Below are 16,269 nucleotides of genomic sequence, written 5' to 3'. Positions count from 1 at the left end.
AAAGGTATCTAGTCCGGATGCCGCTGAATTCTTATCAGAATGTGACATGTTTGTTTTTGTTCTTACTTACTACTGGGTGTAAAAGCTATTACCTTATCATCATGTCTCATTGGTATTTATCCAGCTCCTCCAAGTCCCTAATGACTAGAACTTTAGCTTGCTCTGGTGTTCCATTCAGCTTGATGAATATTTTGCAGTTTGCAGTCCATGTGGATTGTATTTTCTTGTTCCAGCTGAGGAGTCGGGCCTTTCTGGCAATGTCCGCGTTTTTCTTGGTCAAGTGTTCATTCAAGTACACATCCGTGCCCTTCAGCCGTCTTCCCTGTTTCGGTAGTTCAGTTTTATGTTTCCTGTTGGTGAAACGAATGACTGTGGCTGGTTTGTCCGTCTTGTTTCTTCGGGGGGAGAGTGTGACAGGCCTCAATGTAGCCCCTGTCCAACTCTATCCCTTTAGAGTGGAGGAATGCTGTCACCTGTTGCTCAACCGATGTAGCATCCTGCTCGCTCATCTCCCCCCCGTTCAGCGTTGCCCGGGCGTATGATCGGTGTTTGATCTCCAAACCGGTGACTATGATGTTATTTATTCTGGTGTATTGTTCCAGATCCTCCACCCGATTTTCCAGCTGCATAATCCTCTTTTCCTTCTCGATGTTTTGTAGTCTTAAAGCCTTCACTTCCTCCACCAAGCTCATGATGGCCTTCTGCTGTTGTCTGACAGCGGAAACCTCCTCCGTCAGCATATCGAGCGACCGCTTAATATCGTCAACCTCCTCGGCTTGTACTGGGTTCTTTTTCGGTGGCATGGTTTCTTTCTCAGGAAACACTGATACCGTACAAACGCCACAAGCTGAGCAGCTAGCAGCTAGCAGTATTGTTGTAGTCTAAGCCTGCTGTTCCAGAAGAGCCAAAGAAGTCCATGTTAGATTTCTCCACTGCAGGGCAAGACCGGAAAAGAACTCCGTCAGCTTCACCTGACTGAACCTGTCAGTGCCTTATTCATCAGCTGCTTGACTAACAGCTTACTAGGTACATCCAATCATGACTTAATATAGCAATGCCCGAGCTGCACACCCCTTTAAACTTTAAACAGTGAATTGTTGCTGATTTAATTACCTTTTATCTTTTTATTATGTCATTTCCATGAATGAATGTAGAACTGTCTTGACTAACATTTTTGTTACTGTCTACTGCTGCAGCACTTGGTGTCCCCATGGGGATCATCAAAGTTTCATCTAAAGTATAGTCTTTATCTTCTATTCTTCAATCTCTTCAGTACCAGATCCTTATTTTTATGTTCCTTTCTTCCCGAGCAGAGCCAAAGAGATGAAACGTGTTATGGGAAGCTTCTGAGTAAAAGATGAAGTAGAAAGTAAATAAGTAAGTTACATTTATTTATAAAGTGCTCTTTACAAAGGCATAACACAACATACAAGACGGAAATCATAGAAGATGAAATGACCATATGAGCGTAACCTCTTAATAAGGATATGATGGTCACCTGTGTCGAACGCCAAACTGAGGTCAAGAAGTAGCAACATGTCAGCATCATCGCATCAAAGGACATAGAAAGTAATATGGCGTCCGGCTGGTAACAAACGGTTGTGTATTACAGTTAAACAGTAAGCTTTTTCTGAAAACATTCAAGGCAAGGGTTAGGCAATACAGTAACAGAATCTTGTTTTTTTTATATTTGATCAGCACTGGCTAGTTTTACAGTTTAATCTGAGTTTGAGATAGAGAGAGAAGAGGGGCGGATCTCTCTCACGTTTTGCTTCTATTCATAGTTTTCACGTGACGTCACAGCTCTATGGGAACAGCAAAATGAAGCTGCCCTCCACTGTCTGCGAACGAGTCAATGTCTCATAGTTGTTCAATTGAATTCACAAACTAAAGAGAGACAAGCCTGGACTGTGTTTCTACAGAATCCCATCTCAGAATGAAAACCGAGAGGAGGATATTGTGGATTTGTGCAATTAGACATCCCACGCTAGCCTTACACTGACACTGAAACTGACCACCCATGCAACCAACGACACTGGTCAAGCTAGCCGTATCTCCCATCTCCATGTTCAAACCAGCTCATTTTATTTAAATAATTGCTTCACGAGCGGCTGCTCGTGAAGCTAAAGTAGCCTACAGCTCCCGGTGTCGGACCACGTTACGTTAGCTGTTTTTAGTGGAAGTTGACAACTTTTCAACTAGCTAGTTATGGTATCTAACTGTCTGCTTATCAACTCCTTGATCATAACAGATTATAGTAACTTTTACCAGGGGCTCATTTTAGAAAGGCAACCGCAAGAAAACTTAGATTATCAAACAGACAATGGATCATATGTTTGTTGATGGGCGCTGGCAAGATGGAGGAGAGTTTACCATAGTTCATTTAGACATACTACTTACCCACGTGTGGGCGTGTGTGTCCCAGACAGCCGTCCACTCTGTATGACAGTAAAAATATATCTTTAACACTAAAAATACATATTGAAATCTCAAATTTTGACAAAAAAAAAAAGAAATCTGACATTCAATATGCAATGATTTCTCAATGTCATTTTACAGCTTACTGTAGAAGCTGCCAAGTGATTTGATGAGTTTATTAAAAGAGCACAACGCAGACAACATCAGTATGCATGTATGTATATATCTTTAGTGTTTGGATATTGTAAAGCACTGAAAGCAGTGCGATTTGATTCATATCTCTATTGACACACACACACACATACACAGGATGCTGACAGCTTTAGTGTCGACAACATAGTTTGAATACAGAAGGTGTAGTCTAGTCTATCTCTATTCCCAGGTGGATTGTAAACATGCGCGCACACACACACACACACACACACAGAACGGTGTACTTAAGCAATTACATGTAATAGCACACCTGTAACTATTTTTTGCTTGGATACTATCCTGCTAAAATGGCTGTTCCCTTTAAAATCCAATTGAGATCAGAAAATAAAAATTAATACATCAGAAATGCTCCTTCAGCCTGTGTGGGGCAGGTCAGTGTGCATGTGTGATTGACAGCTGAGCTGGAGCACATTGACACAATTCAAACAAACTTGTGATGGTAACTGAAGCTTACAAGCTAATCACAGACAGTGTATAAAGAACACACTATTTAACATCTAAACTGACTGATGTTGACATGTGCAGGTACGCTTTTAAGCTTTTTAAAGTACTAAAACTGACTAGCTAGCTGCCTATCCTAAAATCGGACGTCAGCAGTTCACTTTACTACCAGGGGTTGTTTGTTTGGTCACTGGTTCAAGCCAAAGTGAAGACCAAGACATTTGTCCATGCTTCTGCTTAGAAAGCAGACATTAGCTTTTTAGCTATTGTGTCCTCCTATGTCTCAGGCAACAGAAGCGTACTTTGTTGGTCTTCCATTTGGTGCTGGGCAGGTCGTGTACAATAGAATTATCAGAGCTCAGCCCTGTCTCCTAAAAAGTACATTCACATACAACCAAACTGCATTTTCAGTTATGTTAGGTTAAAGGGTCACCTCTTGCCACCAGTCCAGGGACAGCAAATGTAAAACAGCCTCCGGCTAATTCTGGCCAATTTACATTTATTTATGTATTATTAGTTTGCATTGTGCCTGATAAATTAACCTGAAATAAATAAAATAAATGTCCACACAAATCATGTTACACCCATTTTTGACAAAACACATACACATTTGGGCACATACACTTAAAATTATAGATAAGACATTTTAATTAGATTTTAATATATTTCTCAAAACATTCCTTGCAGCATTAGAAGTGCTAATGGTTATTTATCAGTTTGAAACTCAAAATGTTGTTCCTTCTGGGGGAGCTCAGGTCTCTTATGAGGGAGCTAAGCCCCCCCCCCCCCGGCTCCCTTGTTATATGAACACTGACCCGCAGTAACTACTTTGCACAAGAGATGGTGAGGAAAAAAATGTAAATATTTCCACTTATACTTTTGCAATTTTGAGGTTATTATTTATTGTGAGTTATTTTCAAATGTTTGGCAAGCATTATGCAACATTACTACATGAATTACACAGACCTGTGAAAGCACTTCTAGTGAAAAGGAAGCATTATTCATCACGATATTATTCCAGGTAGTGGTAAAAGGGTTTAAGTGGGAGTTACAGTGTCGGCAGCAAGCATTAAACATTAGCACAGACTTAAGTTAAAGTAACATACAGCTGTATATATGCCTGGAGATTATAAATAAATGATAACTATCTTAACATGCTTCCACGGGTGGTGCACTGTACATGTAATTGCTTCGATATCAGCCAGTATCTGTGTACCATGAGAAATGAATAAGACACACACACACACACACACACACACACACACACACACACACCATTAGACCGTATTACACTGTACATCTGTACTATCTTCCCTGGAGTCAAACCTTAAGAAAGTGAAACGCTCATATGCCCACTTAACCTCTACATGTTGCTGTAGTGTGTGTTTGTGTGTGTGTGTGTGTGTGTGTGTGTGTGTGTGTGTGTGTGTGTGTGTGTACACGAATGTGCGTCATTATCACACACAGACATATTACATGCCAGAGTGACCCTAACGTGGTAAATGGGAGCGCTTTTAACTTCCTCCATCACGGATGGCTTTGGTTAAATATGGATGACTTTGGCTTCCCCAGTGTAGCTGCTGTGGCCTGCTGAGTGTCACGGGTCGTGAGGCTGAAAGGCAACATGGATTTAAAGACTAAACGACTTTGACCTGGGAGTAGGGACAGGGAAGGAAAACACACACACTCAAGCAAGAATATGGTCACACAAACATAAGCTGCATACATCCTATCGAAATTGCAATAGCATAAACAAAGGTTAGAGAGTTTAATAGCATTGAAACATCAGATATACCAATGTTAGGAGGTTAAACCACAATACTCGAGCAGAAATTACTTCATTCTTGCTTTCAGCTCTGATGTATGTGTATGTGCAGACAAAGTGACGGAGGCGGCGAAAACAATAATATCTGAGAAAGAGAGATTTTATTGTGTGCCAGAAATACTGTTTAAATCAATGCTGTACATATACACGGCAAAGTTTGCTTTTATTACTGGGCTTCCCAGTAATGAATTCAGCCATTGTAGATCTGTTATTTTTTTGGAGATCACTGCTGTCTACTGCAGTTAAAAAAATGCCATATTTATCTGATTAAATCTAAATACCCTATATTTGCAAAAAGAATATGACTGAGTTTAAGATGTGGTAAGCAGTATTTCTCTGTAGAAAAGCAAAACAAAGACCCAAGTTAAATTGTGGCATCTGATTTAAATATATATATATATATAGCCTTATACCCAAACAACAGAATAGGTTGTTTGCCAATGACTCCCAAAACGACATCATTTATATGACTGTTGGAGAATACCAGCGACAGTTGCATGTTGCGAGCGGTTACAGTTTTAAACGTGTGGTTAACGTTGTGAACTTAAAAACAATACTTGGTAAGGTTTAGGAAAAGATCATGGTTTGGGTAAAAATAAGTATGTTTGTTATGTAAATTAAGTTACATATGTAAGTTAAGTATGTTTCGTATGTGATGTACTTAACTTATGTACGTAAATCAAATATAAGTCAATGTTGACTTTGGTTTCGCATGGGACAAGGAGAGCAGTCTCTGACTCATCCATCCACCCCGACCTCCTCCTGTCACGATTGCAGAACAGGCAGCAGGAAAAGAAAATGCAGCCGAAGAACTGATGCAGTAAAATTATTTTATAACCAAAGGCTACAGGGTCCAATAACAGGCAGGAAACAAATAAAAACTTAACGAAGGTACCAAGTTAAAAACAAAAGGACAGGGACCAGGATCACTGAAAACACGGACACTCACACTAAGGAAAAAAGGCTGGAAAACTTGACAATGGGAAGGTGACAAACTGACACCAAACAAAGGGAGCACACAGACTAAATACACAAGGAAACACAAGGGTTGTAATGAGAGACAGGTCACATGAGGGCAGATGAACAGGTAAAACACATCAGGGCAGGGCAGTCAATCAAAAAGCCGGGAAAACACACAAGGCAGGAAGTTGAACAAGACATGTCTGGATCAACGACAGTACATTTCGAGGTTAATTTCTTCTCATCCCGCGCTGCAGGATGCTCTGCTGGATGTCCCTTGCCTTCCGCTCTCTGTGTGTTGCCGTTCTCAAACTCCGTTCGATTCAGGAAACAACAATAAACTTTGAGCTAGCACGCTACACGCTGAAAATGGCTGAAAAAGTTTTGAAGAAAAGTTGGATTGTGCAACAAGGCAGGCCTGCTTGGTTCTTTCGTGGAATGATTGTAAAGATTGACAAAGAAAATGTTGACGGCATTTACTATCTAACTGGAACGTTTTGGGACCGATTGGCAGGATTTGCTATGGACGAAGTATACATGGCGATACACTGGCTAATAGCAAATTACTTTTAACCATGTATCCAGCTATTTTACAGTTTTTTTCGATTGCTAAACGACAGTGGGTACAACTGAAGCCACATGTGCAAAACTCAAACTACAGCACTGCACAGCAGCAGTTCATGTGGACCAAACTCTAGTTCGTTTTTCATTGCTTGAACATAATTGTCAAAACTCTATACACTTATCCCATCACTTTAACCACAACCTGCACAACACTGTGGATTCACAGCACTTTGTTCAAATGCTAACACACTCTGTCAAAACTGTTAACCTCACATTCAAAACAGAATGGATTTGGTCCATTTCAAACACTGCTGATTGCAATTTCAGCTGAAAGCCTAAGCAGGTGTCTTGTTTTAGACTTGTTAGTGAACGCACACGCGCACACACACACACACACACACACACACACATATATATATAGGTAGAGCTCAGAAAGACTTATTTTGGAAATGGAACAAGGAAGACGGGTTGGTGGAGGGAGAAGAGTGGCAGGGAGAGGGCGGATGCGTGGAGGAAGACGAAGACAAAGAGCTGTTATTTCAGATGAAATAAAGACTACACTTATAGACCATGTCGTGGTCTCTCATTGAGAGAGGCAGGGTTGAGGGTGCAACCCAATCTGCAAAGATCCACAGTGGCATCTGTAATGCGAATTTTCCATCAAACAAACAGGTGAGAGTTGCATCCTTACAGTAAATGAAAACATTACTGGAATTTATTTTTTATGCAAGTATATAATATTTACACACACATATATATATATATATATATATTTTCAGATACGCAGGAAAATGCTATTGTTGACATGGTTGTTGTCAACAATGCAATAAAACTGCGTGAGTGCCAGCTGATAATGATATATTTGGAAATGTTAATTCTGTCAGCACAACAACTATTGCTCAAGTCCTAAAGAAACACCAAGTTACAATGAAACAGTTATACACTGCACCGTTCGAGAGAAACAGTGAACGGGTAAAAGAGCAAAGATACCAATATGTCCAGCTAAGATGTCTGAGGTTACATACACAGCTATAAAAAAAAAAAGAAAAAATAACACTAGCATTACTACAGTAAAACTGTGCACTTACTGCTTTTCAGAGTGTAATGGAGGTGGAAGCACTGGAAACACCACATTCATTTGTATTTATCGATGAAGCTGGATTTAACTTTGCCAAAACACGGCGCAGAGGAAGGAATGTTATAGGTCAAAGGACCACTGTGGAGGTTCCAGGCCAAAGGGGGGGGGGGGGATATCACCATGTGTGCTGCAATGGCCAATGATGGTTTGCTTCTCAACACACCACTCATTGGTCCATACAACACAGAAAGGCGTATAGCTTTCCTAGAACAGCTCTATGCTCAGCAAGTGCCAGCAGAACAGAGGGAGCCAGAAAGAAACCCCCAAGTTTTTGTCATAGTTTGCAATAATGTTGCTTTTCACCACTCTGCAGCTGTCACAGATTGGTTTGCAGCACATAGCAGATTTATGGTTTTGTACCTGCCTCCATATTCACCCTTTCTCAACCAAATAGAGTTTTTCTCTGCCTGGAGGTGGAAAGTGTTTGACCAAATGTCTCTTTTGGAAGCCATGAGTGCCGGATGTGAGGACACGAGTCCAGAGGACTGCCAGGGATGGATAAGGCACTCCAGAAGGTTCTTCCCCAGGTGCATGGCAAGAGAGAACATTAGATGTGATGTTGATGAAAACCTGTGGCATGATGCTAGAGAGAGGCAGGATCAGCCCCTCAATTCTTTGTTAGAATTACAGTACTTTTAGTTTCTACCTTTTTTTTTTCCTCATTACTGTAATTCTGTAAATTACTACAGACAAAATAAAAATGTATATCCATTGAAGCAAACTGCTAATTTTCATTTACCTCAAAGAATTATGTTTTAAAATAAATCATGTGAAAGAATGTCACTCTTTTCTTTGAAGAAAATATTGCTTTGTAAAAGTTTGTATTTTCTGTATTGGTGTTTGACGCTAGTGTTTTTACTCTGTGTGTTCTGAGTGACAGTGAGGATTGTTCATAGTGTTTGGCTGCACTGAGCCTGCTTTGAGACGTGTGTTAAGAGTTGTGTTGCTTGAAATGAGTTTTGCAGGAGATGTGAACTGTTTAGCTCAGGTGACTGTTGGTAGTGCAGCATGTAGTTTGCACTACCAACCAAGCACCAGTTGTGCCCACTGTCGTTTACCAATCGAAAAAAAAACTGTAAATAGCTCACGTTACTGTGTTGTGTGAACAGTAAACTTCATTTAATATTGTATGTGGTGTCCGAGGATCATGACATTTCCCTACGAGGACTTTGACACTCTTTATACTATGTCACCTGACTTCCTCCTTTGCTCCCGTCATAATTACTACGGCCACTAGAGCAACAATAAACCTAAATATGGGTCGTAATAAGCTTGCACAGATGACGTATACGGTCTGTTCTTTGTTAGTTATTACTTCATAGGTGTTCATCCTTACTGCAGCCTGATGACAAAGCCGTGGTGTCCGTTTCGTCACACACATGCATCAATGATCAGGACAAATGGAGAAAGCTGCGAGAATGGCCGAGTAAATGTGTTTGCGTAAATGCAAAACAATATACAGTAGTATATGATCTGTGATAAGGCTGAATGAGTGTTATACACAGAAATGTTCACTTACGCATATAATTCTTTTTTTTTTTCCAGTCAAGTGAGAATAAGTAGTGAGTAAGTAATGATGACATCATCAGTGCCCATAGAGATGAAGGATGTCTGGGGTATAATGTGTGTGTGTGTGTCACTGTCCGTCCGTCTGTGTGCCTAATCGTGTGTCTTGCTGTAGACACAGCTGAGAAGTCAAGACAGTCAAAATCACCATAAACCTGGGTATTTTATTTTGAAACTTGGTTTATTTCAAGTATCCAGCTGCACTGCGCCCTTCCTTCCTAAATATGACGCTAAAGGGCAAGACATGAGTCCCGACAGTGTCAAATAGTGACGCCAAGAGTCCTGACCCAGCTAAATATGACGCTGAAGGAGACTTTTTGCATCAATAACAAACACCAAAGGCACCTGACTAAGTGTCGCTTTTTGACGCGATGGGAGTGAGAATGTGTTGTGGATATTCTTGGTCATATTTATTAGCTAGCGGTGTCACCCTTGGGATTGCAATGTCTGTCAGTCAGCCAAAAAAACATTTTGGTTCTGACTAAAATATGTCAATTACTGTCTGATAAATTGTTATGAAATTTGGTACAGGCATTCATGGCCACCAGATGATAAAGCCTTCTGACTTAATGATCCCCTAAATTTTCCTTAGCATTCAGCCACCGGAGCACCCCTATAGTCACTTTCTTAGTTAATGTATAAGACTGGAAAAGTCAAAATATAATGTCTCAAACATTACAGTTTTTCTCAATTGCTTAAACACTATAACCAGGCTTTTGAACTAAAATTTCAAAACCATAACGCCATTTTTCAAAAAGCACACCCATTTCACTAAACTATAAACACTATTCCCTGGTTTTGACACATGAGTCAGATTTGTTGAACTGTTACTGCAAAACTCTACACACAAATTCTTATTCTCATTGCCTACACCATGTTGTCATTTAGAAAGCACAGCATTCAATATTGCTCACTCAAGTCAGCACAGCTGAAGCTCAATTAGCACACAATTACCCAGGTGGAAACACTACGAGTCAAAATTGATCACACACCAATCAGAACTTTCAATAGATAGATAAAATGGCCAGAGTCAGTTCATTGAGTTTTGGAACAATGGATCCACAGAGAAATGACGGTCGAGGAGGGAGAGGGAGAGGGAGAGGGAGAGGAAGAGGAAGAGGACATGGTCGAGGAGGAGGAGGAGAAGGAGGAGGACGAGGACGTGGTGAATGAGGAAGGCGAGGAGGGAGAGGAGGAAGACGTGGTGAAGGACGAGGTAGAAGAGGAGTAAGGGCAAGGAGACAAGCAGTCTCGGATGAAATTCGAGCCACTTTAGTGGACCATTTTCTTGTCCATGGTATGACCATGAGGGAGGCTGGGCAACGAGTCCAGCCTAATTTGAGTCGCTTCACCGTCGCCTCCATCATCAGAACTTTCAGGGAGGAAAACAGGTAGGTGTACTTACAGTACGACTGCTCTGTACAGTAACTTTTGAGTGCTGTACTCTGTGCTTTGACATCACATGCACTGTTGTACTATGCTTCTGTAATACTAAATAAATCCATCAAATTTACATTAATGCGTGCTTCTATTTTTGTAGGATACAGAGACGACCATCTGGTGGTGGGAGGCTAAGGCTTTTGTCAGAGGAGCAAGAGAGGGAGCTTGTAAACATGGTCATTGCCAATAATGTAATCCGCCTGCGAGAGATTCAAAGGAGAGTGATTGAGGATAATAATCATTTTCAAGGAATAAATTCCATCAGCCTTTCCACAATTGATCGCATCCTCCGAAAGCATCGGTTCTGGATGAAACAGGTGTAGGCTACCGCGTCCCTTTTGAACGAAACTCTGACAGGGTAAAAGACCAACGAGTGGAATATGTTCAGGTATGACTTTTGATATTGTATGCACCATCACAGTATAGCAGTTTATGCTGCCATTTGTGCCCTCCTGAACTGTGCTTCAGGGTAGTGATATACTCTATTGTGTTTTGATGTGTTTTGCAGAGAATCTTTGAGATTGAAGGCTGGCCTGTTCCACCTGAAATTATCTTTGTGGATGAGGCTGGTTTCAACGGGCTATTGTAAATGTCCCTGGTCAGCGTGGAGGGAATGTCACGATGTGCGCAGCCATCAGCCAACGAGGGGTACTCCACCGCCATGCCGGTCTAGGACCCTATAATACTATGCTCCTTCTTGCATTCCATGACGGTCTAAGAGAGCATATGTTCCAGCTGGACCACAGGGAACCAGCACAACCAGAGCACCCTCACTATGTTGTTGTTTGGGATAACGTCAGCTTCCATCGCGCTGCTCTGGTTCGTGACTGGTTTACCGATAACCCAATATTTTCCAAACTCTTTCTGCCTGCATACTCTCCATTTCTTAACCCAATAGAGGAGTTTTTTTTCGGCATGGCGGTGGAAAGTGTATGACCGAGAACCTTATATGCGTGTTCACCTCCTTCAGGCCATGGAAGAAGCCTGCCTAGACATATCAGTAGATGCGTGCCAGGGGTGGATCAGGCATGCAAGAGGATTTTACCCCCGCTGCCTAGCTAGGGCCAATATAGCCTGTGATGTAGACGAGATTCTCTGGCCTGACCCAGAGCAAAGACGGAATACTGATGCAGAATCATTTTTTTTTTTTTTTTTTTTTTTTTTACTGTGTAGTACTGTAATACAGTAATGAATAAAATGTGCCAGTGTAACCATTGGTTGTGTCTTGTGTTCATCTGAAAAGGTTTTGGAAATGTTGTTTTGAATTTATTACACCAGTGTGTAAAACTAAGTTTTAGTGTGTATGTTGTGACGGCTTGTGTGTCCCGTCTGGAGTCAAAGTTTGGTTTTTCAGCAAGAGTTAATGGTTTTGATATAGTGCTTCATTTTGAACTGAAAATAGGATGTTTGGTGAATTGGGTGAGACGTTATGGATTTGTGTTTACTGTTTTGAGAATACGATGCATAGTTTCAAGAAATGTGTTTAAGCAATCGAGAAAAACTGTAACAAAGCAAAGGATATCACACTGCCACACTGATTGACAGGTACAAGGTGCTGTGAAGATAAATACCACAGCAGCGAAAGTCAAATACTCACCTTAACTAAAGACAACCACCACAAACAGTTAGAAAAATAAAACCAAACAATCAGAATGACCCCATAAGGTAACCCTAACCACACAGTGGCACCCTGACTAAAGCATCAGATGACAGTTGTGTTGTATTAAAAACTAGCAGAAGTGAAGCTGTGCTTTAAATACCCTGCTGGGAAGCCATTTAAACATAATGACTGGCTGTGAGTGTGTGTTTGCGCCTTGCCTCCATATCATTAGGAATCCAAGTGTCTAATACATCTGTGTGTGTGTGTGTGTGTGTGTGTGTGTGTGTGTGTGTGTGTTTCCATGGCTAGTTGACTTTCTATTAGTAGAACTTAGAACTCCAAGCATTTTTTGAATCGCCTTGTTGGATTACTGAATTATTAGATCAAACTGCTTTTGTAAGCTTTTGTAACTGCTTTTCTAAATCACCAACCTATTGTGTGTTACTGAGTGTGTGTGTGTGTGTGTGTGTGTGTGTCTGTGTGTGTCTGTGTGTGTTTGTGCATGGGATGTTTAGCAGTGCCAAAAGCAGTCAGTGCAGATGAACATCACAGAGCTACACCACAATTCACATTATGCATTCTGTGTTCAGAAGTTTCCACACAAGCACACTGTTTAATAGCATACAGTTGTTTGAATTCACACTGTATATATTTTCTACCTGTCACTTCTACTTAAATTGAAACTGGATGACAACAGAGGCCATCAGGAAACACATTTGTGCCACTGTGTAAATGAGCCATGTTTCATTAGTAAACTGATAGTAAATGGTTGTGGGTGATTGGAATGCCTTGTTCAGTTATATGAATCATAATTGAATGAATGAATGGACAGCTGGACTGATCCAATTTCACAATAACTTATCATTTTACTTGTTAATTAGAAGCGGTTTTAAAAACATAACAGTGTTGGAGGGTCCCCCAAGGTTGACATTAGGACAGATTTAGTTTGATTTCTTGAGGGGACATTGGATATGATTAAGGGAATTCAAATGAAGATGACAGAAAAGAGATAGAAGCATAAGAAGGAGAAATGGAGGACATGGAAATAGAAGACGGAGGGAAGACGGGAAACAAAAGAAGGTGGGTTAAATTGGTGAAAAGGGGAGGAAAGAAGAGAACAAGGAAGCAAAGGAGCAATCTAGGAGTTACTTGGGGGTTTGATGAAAGAAGGGATGAGCGAATGAAAGAAAAGGGGAAGGGAGATTTAAAATTAGGTAAAAGAATTAAACAGGGAATGGAGGAAAGCAGAAAGGAAGGGTAGAAAATAAGCTATGACAGCAGAAGAGAAAGGACAGGAAGGAAGGACTGGACCAAAGTAGAAAGAAAGGGAAGGAAGGGTGGATGAAGTATAGGATGGACAGCGGAAGGAGGAGTAAGGGTAGAAGGCAACAAAAGATGAGAGACATGACTTGTGAATGAAAGGGGACAATTAGTCCTTGTTCCCTGCTGGCTACAATGCTGCTATTAACTCTGGAAACAATCTCTCTCTATCTCTCTCTCTCTCTCTCTCTCACACACACACACACACACCCACACACACACACACACACGTTTCAGCGACAAGATGGCGCCAGGGTCCATGGCAAGTCGTCTGTCTCCGTCTCGTCTGCTAGATGCTGTCAAGATGTCTCTGCTTTACTTGTTTATGATCGTCAAACACTTCTCAACATTCGAGTCTCTGCTGATCTATTGTGTAGAAGACATGATTTGGGAGGCCGCTGGTCCTCGAGCCTTCCTTCCTGTCGGATATACCTGCGAACCTGCGCCGTACACCTGTCATTTTCCCCCCGTAAGAAATGCTTCAGGCGACGGGGAAAGCGCAGAGGTGTGCTGGTCAGATTCAAGGCTTACCCTGGCGTCAACCTGTGTGACGTGTCCTTATGGTGGATGTTACATTCCTGCTGCCTGGTGATCGCTGGGGATGAGAGACCGGTGGCTCCGTCCCATTGTCCCTGGCTCATCGGTTATTTCCGAGGTCAACCTGTTGACGTTACCTTCTTCTTCCACGCGGGTTCGGATCTGGAGAGGTGGTGTGGATTTTTCTAACCTTCGCCCGCTGGATTGTGCCGCGCCTTCGGCCAGTGAGGATCAAACTCTTCACTTAATGCTAGATTATTAGCAAGCAAGACTTTTCTCCTGAATGACTTCTTCACTTCACGTGAGTTGGATTTTGTGTTCTTGACAGAAACCTGGCTTCATGATGGCGAGTTCGCTCCTTTCTCCAAACTTCTTCCTCCCCGATGTGACTTTCTCAGCTCCCCTTGGACCACGGGTAAAGGTGGAGGGCTAGTTTCTGTGTTTAAGTTAAGTTTTTCGGTGTTGGGAGATTCCGTTTGACAGCTGCTCCAGCTTTGATCTGCAGCTATTTGAGACAAACGTTCCTGTGACTGTGTTATGTGCAGTGGTGTATCGACCTACAAAGTTTAATAAGGATTTTATTCAAGGACTTTGCAGACTTTGTGGCTGGGATTGCATTGACTCTGGACTCTGTTGCTCCAAGCACTAAAGCACTTTCAGAACCCTGGCTGAATGACATTACCCGCTCTCTCAGAAGCCTGCAGAAAAGCTGAAAGAAATTGGAAAAAGGACAAACTCCAGGTGTCATTTCAAATTTTACAGGACTATTATGATTATGTAAATACCAGGGAGCAGTTAAATCTGCTATAACTATCCCACCTGGTAGCCAGTTACAGCCAGAGGCCTCAGGTTCTTTTTAAAGTTTTTGGGCATTTTAGGCCTTTATTTGTATAGGACAGCTGAAGACATGAAGGGGGGAGGAGGAATGACATGCATTAAAGGGCCGCAGGTCGGAGTCAAACGCTCTTATCAAGCCTTGTGACACTGACTGCGTTGTGCCAACCACATTGTTATGTGAAAACTTTAAATATTTTATTTAAAAAAAACAGCTGGTCTTGGTTTTTGTACCCACTGCTTTTACCAGTGACCCCTCTGTTCCTCCTTTATGCCCAGCTGTCTTCCAGCAGTTTGAGCCAGTTACATTCCCCCTTCTCTCTGACATAGTTAAACAGCTACCTCCTGCAAACTGCCTGCTGGACAGTATCCCTGCACGCTTAGTTAAAGATGTTTTTAACACTGTTGGATCAAGTATTTTATTCTTGGTTAATACATCTCTCAGCTGAGGCTGTGTTCCATTCCAGCTGTTTTTAAACATGCCATTGTGCAACCACTTTAAAAAAAGAAGAATCTGGATCCTTCAGTTCTCTCTAATTTTAAAACTATTTCTAAACTCCCCTTTTTATCAAAAGTCTTGGAGAGAGTTGTTTTTAATCAACTTCAATCATGTTTAGATGATTTTAGCTTTATGAAAAGTTGCAGTCTGGTTTTCAGCCACACTACAGTACTAAAACTGCCATTTTAAGAGTGTTTAACAACCTTATCTTAGCTGTTGACTCAGGAAACTCTGCTGTTTTAGTTCTTTTAGATTTGACTGCTGCCTTTGACACGGTCAACCACTCGATTCTTTTATCCCGACTCGAACAATGTGTTTGCATTAAGGTCACAGCCCTCAAAGGGTTTGACAGATATAAGTTTTGCTGTTCATCTTAGTGTTTTTTCTTAATCTGCTGCCCCTCTTTCTTGTGGGGTCCTCCAAGGTTCCATTTTGGGCCCCATGCTTTTTTCTCTGTACAAGCTGCCCTTGGGGTCTATTTGTTTTAAAACACAACATTTTCTTCCATTGTTTTGAGGATGATGTACACATCTATTTGCCTGTTAAAAACAATGACAAAGACGCCTGAGAGATCTTAAAATATGGTTGGATCAGAATTTTCTCTGTCTCAATGGAAAAAAGACTGAAGTTGTTTTGTTTGGCTGTGTTCTTGGTACCTTAGGTTCCTACATTGTTCCATTTACCAAGAATCTGAGTTTTGACTGTGCCTTTAAATTTGAAAAAACAGATTAGTTCTGTTGCAAAAGCCAGTTTCTTCCAGCTGAGACATTTGGCTAAAGTCAAGTCCTACCGGCTACGCAAAGATTTCAAAAGAGTTATACATGCATTTATTACGTCTCGACTAGACTATTGGAACTCTTTATATGTTGGATTGGATCAGTCATCTCTTCGTCGTTTACAAGTAGTCCAGAACG

General features: G+C 41.3%; 1 long non-coding RNA gene across 1 annotated transcript; it reads right to left on the bottom strand.

The window, feature by feature from the left end:
• Positions 1–65: 65 nt before the first annotated feature.
• LOC118495323 lies at positions 66–14,199 on the bottom strand. The gene is made up of 3 exons (XR_004897700.1): positions 14,160–14,199; positions 13,826–13,827; positions 66–223 (listed from the first exon to the last, which is right to left on the bottom strand). It is a non-coding gene; the product is annotated as an uncharacterized LOC118495323 (long non-coding RNA).
• Between the last annotated feature and the right edge of the window lie 2,070 nt (positions 14,200–16,269).

The sequence above is a fragment of the Sander lucioperca genome, chromosome 1 (assembly GCF_008315115.2).
Source record: "Sander lucioperca isolate FBNREF2018 chromosome 1, SLUC_FBN_1.2, whole genome shotgun sequence".
NCBI classification, from domain to species: domain Eukaryota; kingdom Metazoa; phylum Chordata; class Actinopteri; order Perciformes; family Percidae; genus Sander; species Sander lucioperca.
This window is presented reverse-complemented; position numbering and strand designations above follow the sequence as displayed.